Here is a 9,883-nt window from a genome sequence, read left to right as displayed (position 1 = left end):
ACTCATCGAATTTATTGTTTATTTTTATTAATCAGTATACATAGATTATATATTGAATATGCACAGATCTACACATAGTATGCATGGGCTTTATATATATATATGTACGTGGCTAAACTCGGGGAGTCTGACTTTGGGATCACCACGACATCCCACGGCCCATATTCAGAAGGCCCGTGGCATAATTCGAGGCTTGACCACGAGGATTTCCTATGCCCAACCTCAGGGCAGTACAAATCGGTGGCTATGACGAACGAGTGGGAGATTCCCAAGGCAAGTGGCTATGACGAACCGTGGCATTAATTGGATGTACCAACCGTATATCTTTGTAATAAATGCACATGTACTATATTGGGATTCCCCCTCCTATATAAGGGGGAACTTTGTTATTTTTTGCATACATATATATAATGTTCAATACAAGAACATTCTCTGCTCTCTAACTTAAACACATTCTCCCTTGATTTTATTACTTACATTTATTGTGTTCCATTAATTGTTCTTTATTCATTACTCATTATTGGTCATAAAGAGCTCAGATTAAAGCTCTTAGAATTGTTAGTCCTTCATCGGCCATTTATAACCTAATGCTTAGCTCGACTTTGAGGCCCCTATATAGCACAACTCGAGGCCCTGATCCTCAGCCTCTCGGTTTGCTTAATTTACTACCTTCAAGATCTTATCTTATTTTCTAGTCTCACACTTAGCATCTACTGCCTAACAACTAGCATAAAAATAAATCACGTATTTTTAGAACCACAAAATCAAATCTAATTGTAATTACTATTTTCAGGGTAAACAGTTTGGCGCCCACCGTGGGGCTAAAAATAATAGTGATTGTTTTCTTGCTGGTTTACTAAATAATGCAAGTTATTCTTTACACTTTTTCTTGCCCAAGAATTTTTGATTTTAGGTCAAAATGTCTAACTCAGTGAATACACACGAACACAACGGTCCTGAGGACCATGGAGAGAATGGTGTAGCTGTTCCAGTATTGGTGTGCTACCACGACACCCTGAGGATGCACCAGAACCAATTCCCGTGGATGTGGTCTCACGCAACGCCCAACATGTCGATGTAAGCTCCCACACTGATAGGAGTATACACCAAGAAAACCAATAAGAAGCTCAGGAAATCCCAGCACGAGGGGAGCAAGAGGTTAGCCTTCACGTTATTTTTGAGATGTTACAGGCACAACAACTAGCGATTGCTCAACTACAAAGCCACCAAAACACTCCAAACACAGCAGCACCGAAAATGGCCCTTCGAGCCGAACAGGTACCGAAAAGATCGAGTAACAACTGGTTAGCAACCGACCCCACTATTATGAAGATGCTCGAGGACCTCACAAAGAGGATTGAATAGGGCGAAAAGATGATAGAAGCTAACGACAAAAAGGTGGAGACCTACAATTCAAGGGTCGACCAGATCCCAAGCGCACCCCCGATCCTGAAGGGTGTTGATTCAAAGAAATTCGTACGAAAGCCATTCCCGTCAAATACTACTCCAAAGCCCATCCCGAAGAAATTCAGAATGCCCGATCTTCCGAAGTACAATAGAACCTCGGACCCCATCTAGCACGTCGCTGCCTAAACTTGTGCGGTGAAGGGCAACGACCTGAGGGACATCGAGATCGAATCTGTCTTACTAAAAAAGTTCGGAAAAACACTTTCGAAAGGGGCCATGATGTGGTATCACAACCTAGCTCCGAATTCAATAGACTTATTTGCCATGCTGGCAGACTCTTTCATAAAGGCATATGCCGGTGCCATCAAGGTGGCTACAAGGAAATACGACGTCTTCAAAATCGAACAAAGAGAAAACGAGATGCTACGGGAGTTCATATCTCTCTTCCAAATGGAGCGAATGGAATTACCACTAGCCTCCGATGACTGGGCAGTACCGGCCTTCACCTAATGTTTGAACCAATGAAGCTCGGTGGTTTCGAAGTAGCTGAAGCAGAATTTGGTTGAATATCTCGTCGTGACTTGGTTGGATGTCCACAACTGATATCAATCAAAGATTAGGGTCGAGGACGATCAACTGAGAGCCCCCTCGAGCTCGGTATATCCAAGAAGACTCCTGGCAAAGGAGCCAAAGCTAAACAAGGAAAGGTACCAACCATACACCGAAGATAGGAGAAACGCCAAAAGGCGTAACATACCCCGAAGTAATTGAAGGACAGATTGAGGTCAGAATCCTCGGGGACTAGTAAGAAAAGCCAGATTTGACAGACACACAGGACCGATGGAGGCACCCCTCTTGTCTGAATACAACTTCAATGTTGACGTTTCAGACATCGTATCTACCATCGGTAAAATGAGGACACCAGGTGGCCAAGACTTGTACTATTAGATCCGTCGCAGAGGAACCCTAACTTAGTGTGCAAATTTCACGGCACACATGGTCATAGGACCGAAGATTGTAGACAGCTCTGAGAAGAAGTAGCCCTGCTACTCAGCAAAGGGCACCTCCGAGAGTTCCTTAGCGAACGAGCCAAAAATCACTTCTGGGAAAGAGAGGTGAATAGGAAAAATGAAAAAGATGAGCTGCAACATGTCATCCACATGATCGTTGGAGGAATTGACATCCTGCAGGAACCCATTATCAAAAGAACAAAAATATCTATCACCAGGGAGAAGAAAACTCAGGGTTACATACCCGAAGATTCTCTCACATTCAACGACGAGGACATCGAGACCCTATATCAACCTTATAACGATGCCTTGGTAATTTCTTTTCTTGTGAATACATTTCAAATTAAGGGTGTGCTTGTGGATCCAGGTAGCTCGGCCAACATTATCAGGTCGAGGGTGGTGGATCAGCTCAGACTGCTCGACCAGATCATTCCCACCTCTCAAGTCCTCAACGGATTTAACATAGCGAGTGAAACAACGAAAGGGGAAATCACCCTCCCGGTCAACGTGGCCAGTACGACCCAAAATGCCAAATTTCATGTCATCGAAGGAGACATGAGGTACAATGACTTGCTCGAAAAGCTATGGATACACTACATGAGAGCAGTGCCATCAACCTTTCATCAAATGAAGAAGTTTCCGATGAAGGACGGAATAAAAATCATGTATGGGGAACAACATGCATCGAGGGAGATGTTTGCGGTGCACGATATGGCACCGACATCGTCGCCTTCAACATCGAAGGAGCTAAAGGATAAGCAAATAGTGAAGTAGCAGTCACAAGACACATTCTCAGCTACACCCGAATAAAACAAGCAAAGGACCGTGCCACGTCCCCGAAGCAAACATTTGAAGCATATCGAGGCTCAAAGCGCTATCACCACTAAGGTATAACCATCTCCCCTTTTATTTACATCTTACACTAACCTTTATGTAGGTGTCCGATCAAAATAGTCAAAGCGCTGTCCAGCTCGAAGATCTTAGTTTCAAAGCATACGTTGCACATTTTTCCTTCTATCAGGTTTTATCCCAAGAAGGGTTTTACCGGCAAGGTTTTTAACGAGGAAACACCTATATGCTACCTAAGGAGAACTCAACAAGTATTCAAGGTTTCTTTTCAATCAACCTCGAATACTGGGGGCATCCCCTTAGGAGATTACCTCCTCGGAGAAGTCAAGAAAAAGCTTAAGGGTCTCGATAGGAAAATGATGTATCGGGCCAAACGGTCGAATGAACCGTGTCTGCATAGAATAACTGAACCCTTGACAATGAAAACATGTATACTTGTGCCAAGTAATCAAAGAATATTTTTTCCTCTAACGAGACGCTTTGCGCTTCAAAGAAGTATGCTACTTCTACGAGAAATGGCTCCAGAGCCAAAAATTCTCCCAAACACTCGGGGACTAACATCAAAAACTCGAAGCCATATGACCTCCGGGTCAGAAACTTCGAACTCGTAATCCCTCAATGAGGCAACACCAAGTCTACAAAGAATGGATCCAGAGCCAAAAAGCTTTCGACTGTCGTCGACTATTACTCCATCGAGCTATCAGAAACTCGAGGCCGTAAGACCCCAAACGGGCAACCTCGAGCCCGAAAGCCCTCCATGTGGCAATATTAGAAAATGTAAGACCTCCACGAGGAATTATTAACAGTATAAGACCTCTATAAGGCAACTCCAAAACTGTAGGACCTCAAGCAAGGCATGAGTTACACTTGTACCAAGTAACCAAATTTGTAAGACCTCAAGTAAGGCATGTTAAAAATTATAAGACCTTACAAAAGGCATAAATCTTGACCTTAAAGTTAAGGCTATACATTCGAACTTGTAAGACCCCTAAATAGGCATACCCTCGATGTAAATGCCAAAACTACTTCACTCAGGGACTGAAAGGCTACGACCAAATGCAATGACTCCGGTCATAAGGCTCCGGTCAAACTCACGCTACTCGGGGACGCCCGACCATTGCTATAAAATCACAGGTCTTCAATTACTTCAAAAAAACTTAAAAAAACTGGTTAATAAGGCTACCCCCGGCATAAGCAAAAAAACTTGGATCATATCAGCTCCAAATAATAGACTTCGAAACAATTCAGCCATTGAGCGAAACCTCCCGAGGTGCTCATTTGTCGTTACATAACGGCTCACAATCGTGGCCCTTATTAAGCTGTCGAAGTGTCGGCGAACATAAAAACTTCAAAAAGTCTTTAACGAGGGAAAATAAAGCCTATATTAGAGGTTGTACCGACCCAACGCATAAGAGCCACTGTCACCAGCCTATATTAAGAGGTAGTACTGACCCAACGCATAAGAGCCACTATCACCAGCCTATATTAAGAGGTCTTAACGACCCAACGCATAAGAGCCACTGTCGCCAGCCTATATTAGTGGTCGTACCGACCTAACGTGTAAGAGCTTAAGAGCCAGCTTAAATTTTGAGAACTTAAGGTTCAACGAGCTCGAGTCGAAATCCAGCTCGAAGACTGAGCCCAAAACAGTTAACTAAAAAAGCCTAAGGTCAAATGCACAAGAGCCTACGAGCCAGCCCAACAAGCCTCAGGGCCGATTTGCAAACCTAAGGGATTTTACCCCCGAAGTCCAATTCGCTTGTCCAATCATCGATGAACATATAAATTCAAAACAAAGAAATACATACACAAGGAAATGGAAATTTATGAAAGGAGAAAATCGAGAGGTTTCTTTATATACGCATATATGAAACAATGCAAGGCTATATTTGCAAATGCTCTCTGAGAGCCTTGTACAAAGAATCAAAAGGAAAAAGCCTAGTCTATTTTCCCCTTGGGGAGTGTGGCCCATCGGCCCCTTCCTCATTATCTTCGGCATTAGATACGAGAAATTTGGCATTGTATTCATCCGCCTTGTCCAGCACTATCTCTTTCAAGAGATCGAAGCCCCTAGTGTGGATCTCCTCAAGGGTTTCCCTCCGAGATTTGCACCGGGCATATTCATTGCTTCTGCTCTCTCGATCGAAAGCACCTCTCAACTCAGTCCGAGCTTCGGCAGCATCTTTTAAATAAATGGCCACTTTCTTGTCGGCCTTAGCCCGAATCCCTTCAGCTTTAGCCCGGGCATCCACGACCTCAGCCTTCATCTCCAAAAGGTCGGACTCGAGCCTTGCAATCCTACTCGTCTGAATCGAGCTATTTTCACGGGCGTTCTCGAGCTGCACTTGGAGGGCAGAAACCTTGGCCAAAGCATTCTTCTTGGCCACAACATGGGCATCTATCTGAGCCCTTAGCCCGTTACACTCATACTTGGGCTGGCCAACCGCACCCCAAAGGCATTCCAGATCATCTGTCTTGCTCTGCAACTGAAGTGTCAAAATATAAATCTCTGAGGATATAAGAGGAAGAAGGCATTCCCTTAGAGCAAAGGTTACCTATTTCTCAAGGTGTCTTTCATAATTCAGGCTTCGATTCGCCTCATACCGTAGGTATATCAACTCCTTTCCCCTTTTGTCATAAGAAGCCCGACGGATTTCTCCCCGTCCAAGGCTTTTCACAAGCAGCTCGGACTTAAGCTTGTCAAAGGCCTACAAAAAAGGAGCTAAATAAGGAAATGAAAATGTAAAATTAAAAGACCAACAAAGTCAACCAAAGCACACCACAGAACAAAGCCATTAATCCTCTTCAAAGGTTGAGCGTGCATCTACTGGCTTGGTCTCATCGGCCCCAGCAGAGCCACTCCAAATAGGAATGTGATTGTTCGAGACCTTGCTTGAGTTAGGCGGCCCCTGGGTCGAACATCCCTCGAAGTACCTTCGATGGGAAAAGAAGATGGCGGCAGAAAATCCTTGTCCCTCGAAGCACCTTCGACGGGAAAAGAAGATGGCGGTAAAGGAGGAACCATCTTTCTAAGGCCAGAAGCCTTCAGTGTTGCAGGCTCAGCAGAGATATCTTCTATGGGCCTCCGGGCATGACTTGTCTTGCTAGGAGCACCTTCGCCCTGCGAGGGTTTCTTCTGTTTGTTATTATTCCTCAGTCCCGAAGCCGACGACCCTTACTCCTCTCCGAGGGAGCATGATCTTACCTCAGGAAATTCTCTAATGCCTGCGGTGGCGGAATTAACACACATAAAAGAAAGTACCTTTCAAAGAGAATAAACTACACAACACGTACCATGATATTTTACCTCCCATCTACCCTTCGATAGGCCTCTCCACTTGCGCTCATCGTAGGTCGAGCGAGCTTCCAGCTTCCAAGCCCAACCCGCCAGGTCGGGGACCTCGTATGGCATCCAGGGGATTATTGTACATAGGAAAAGGAAAACATCTTTATGGAGTTCGCCTCCACTATGAGCAAGATGATAAAAATGCAAGTGTACCACTTACGTGTGAAATTCCATTCCTTAGGAACTGGTAGTAACTCCATAAGGATAATATCGATAGTCTGCACTCGGATAAATGATTCATCCACCCTCGTCCCCATTTTCTTAATCATAGGCAACAAAGGGCCTGGTGGATCGGCATCACAAAGCTATCAGGCATCGGCAAATAAACGGTCGGTACAATCTGATGAGATGGCTAAGGGTGAACTTGAGCCCGGCTTCTTCCGTAAAGAACCTCATCACCAATACTATCCTCTAGGACAACGGGTGAACCTGTGCTAGGGTAGCCCGATATCTTCGATAAAAGTCAAGCACGACTCTATCGAGAGGGCCCAACGTGAAGGGGTACGTATATAAGTTCAAAAACCCCTCCTAATGATGAAGTGAACCTTGATGCTTGATCCCAATGGCCCTCAACATTGGGAGGTCTAACAAAAGGTCCCTCCTTGAGGCAAAGCATCTTGAGGTTAGCTCGCAGGACTCCGGTGGTGTACTACCAATCGAGCGGGAAGCAGAGACGGAACCCTTCTCTTCTTGGTGAACGGATTTGGGCTAACAGCCATGGATATGATAAAACAAGAGAAGGAAAATGAAATCTCAGGCAAAACTTTGAATTAAAATAATGAAAAAGCTGACGTAAGGAAGGAGAGAAAAAGGATAGCTGCTCAAAGTATCGGAACCCTCAAATAAGGGGAGAGCAAACTCATATATAGAGCAAGTGGCGACTGTCCGCCTACTCTGAATGCCAATTAATTCTTACTAGGACATTATCACTTTCTGGGAAGTATACCGGCGAGACCATCCTGGTCACTCCGTGATGAAGCCATACCAATGATGCTATCATACAACCTTCGAGGGTTCAAAAATTCCCGTGCCAATCTAGCCTCGAGATGGTGCCCGATCTCGAGGATCTCTATTACCATAATGGTGAGCTCTAAGGATCCATCAATGCCATCCTAGCCTCGATATGGTGCCCAATCTCGAGGACCTCTATCAAATAAAATTGGGCTCTAAGGAGCTATTCATATAAAACTAACCTCGAGATGGTACCCTATCTCGAGGATTTTTGCAATAACAAGTGCGGGTTATTCACCCAACTCTTTGGCCCTCGGGCTACCTGAGCCGAAGCCAGTTCTCACTCGAGAATTATTAATAAAGCCTTAGGGCTATTTTCGCCTTCAAATCAAGTTAAACACTCTTCCGTTTACTTTAGCCTAGGGGCCGTCCGAGTCCGAGTGTATCCTCATTCGGGTTCTATCTATGACGCATTAGGGCTATCTTCATTTTTTAAAGCAAGTTTCTGAGGTTTCCCGAGTTCAGGTAAACTCTCACTGAGGGACTATTTGGAAGGGCCTGAGGGCTGTCTTTATTTTCAGGTGATCAAGCAACTCCGTCCCTCGAGGACTATCAACGGGGCTTAAAAGGGCTAAGTTTTATTCTAAAATTCGAGGCCTCACTCTCACTCAATTTGAAGTCAGGAGTTCTGGCGGCTTAAGTGTGTATCAAGTCAATCTGGACTTAATCCGAGGAACGACAAAGGGATTCAGGGAACATCACATTAACCAATCAAGAACCAAGGGAATACCTACGCCCGGGTCCGATATTCAGACTGATCGGTAAAGCCACATCCTCAGATTCTTTACGAATGTAGACAAAGGGAAATCCAGCACAAATCAAAGACAAATTAAAGAAATATTTTTGTATTAATAAACGATGATTACATAGGCCCACGAGGGGTCTTTACACAGAAATAAAGAAGCAGAAAACAACAAGTCTAAAAACCTAATCTACTTTCGGAGGTACAACCTCGGGAGCGATATCCACAAGAGCCACTTCCTCGGGGACCCCATTTCAATCTTCCGAACGACATCTTCGAGAATCTCCTCCAAAGCAGAAAAATATAAAGAAGAGGTTGTAGCCTATCAAATAACAAAAGCTTTCAATAGCCGGGGAAAATTGCGGCTTGTTAAAAAATTTGGCGAGTATGGGTCTCGCCAACACTACTATTGGGAAGCCACTTCTTGAGACATTGCAACGGTATGGGATGTAAAAGTTAGTAGATGGCACCACCTCACTCCATGGAAAACAAAAGGAGGAAAGTGCCACATCAGGTTGAAGTTAAGGGAGATGAGCAGCAGTTCATGGTCCACACATCCTCTAATACGGGGATAATTTGAAGCCTCCCCTTCATTACTTCGAACCAAAAACAACAACAATAACAACAACAACAATAACAACAAAATAGTATGATCCCATTCAGTGGGGAAGAGCTTTGAGAAAGAGCCATGACATAACTGACGAAACCGTTACCGTGTGACCTTACGGTCACGGGCTTGAAACATGGAAAATAAAGTTTGGATGAAGATGAAGGGAAGAAAAAATTAAAGGCTGTTAAAGAATGACTGGATGGAGTTGTGGTTGAAGAAAACTCTCATTTATAGAAAGGCGGTAGCGTAACCGACGGCGCAATCAATGCCTTTGGGAAATGTATCGACATTCACAATCAACACTTTTTGGGAGACAGATCGACGATGATCTTATCTCTTTGAGAAAATAAACCGGCGGTGCATTGAACACTTCTGAAAAGATAGACCGATGGGACATTTCAGTTATCACAAAAGCTTACGTCATGAGCATGACGTCATCATGAGAGGTTGGAGTAAGTCGATGTCAAAGTCGTTTCATATCATCCTATTCTAAGAAATACGGTGACTATTCGTACGCGGCTAAAATCGGGGAGTCCAATTTTGGGATCACCACGACATCCCATAACCTGTCTTCAGAAGGCCTAAGGCACAGTTCGAGGCTTGACCCCGAGGATTCCCTATTCCCGACCTCGGGGCAGTACAAATCGGTGGCTATGATGAATGAGTGGGAGATTCCCAAGGCAAGTGGTTAGAGCTGACCAAGTCCATAAGAATAGGTACTAGTCCGTACCGTGGCATTAAATGGTTGTACCAGCCGCATATCTTTGTAATAAATGCACATGTACTATGTTGGGATTCCCCCGCCTATATAAGGGGGAGCTTTGTTATTGTTTGCACACACATATACAATATTTAATATAAGAACATTCTCTACTCTCTAACTTAAACACATTCTCCCTTGATTATAT

Source organism: Nicotiana sylvestris, chromosome 11 (assembly GCF_000393655.2).
Source record: "Nicotiana sylvestris chromosome 11, ASM39365v2, whole genome shotgun sequence".
In the NCBI taxonomy this organism is placed as follows: Eukaryota; Viridiplantae; Streptophyta; class Magnoliopsida; order Solanales; family Solanaceae; genus Nicotiana; species Nicotiana sylvestris.
The sequence above is the reverse complement of the archived record's forward strand: the minus strand, read 5'-3'. Positions refer to the sequence as shown.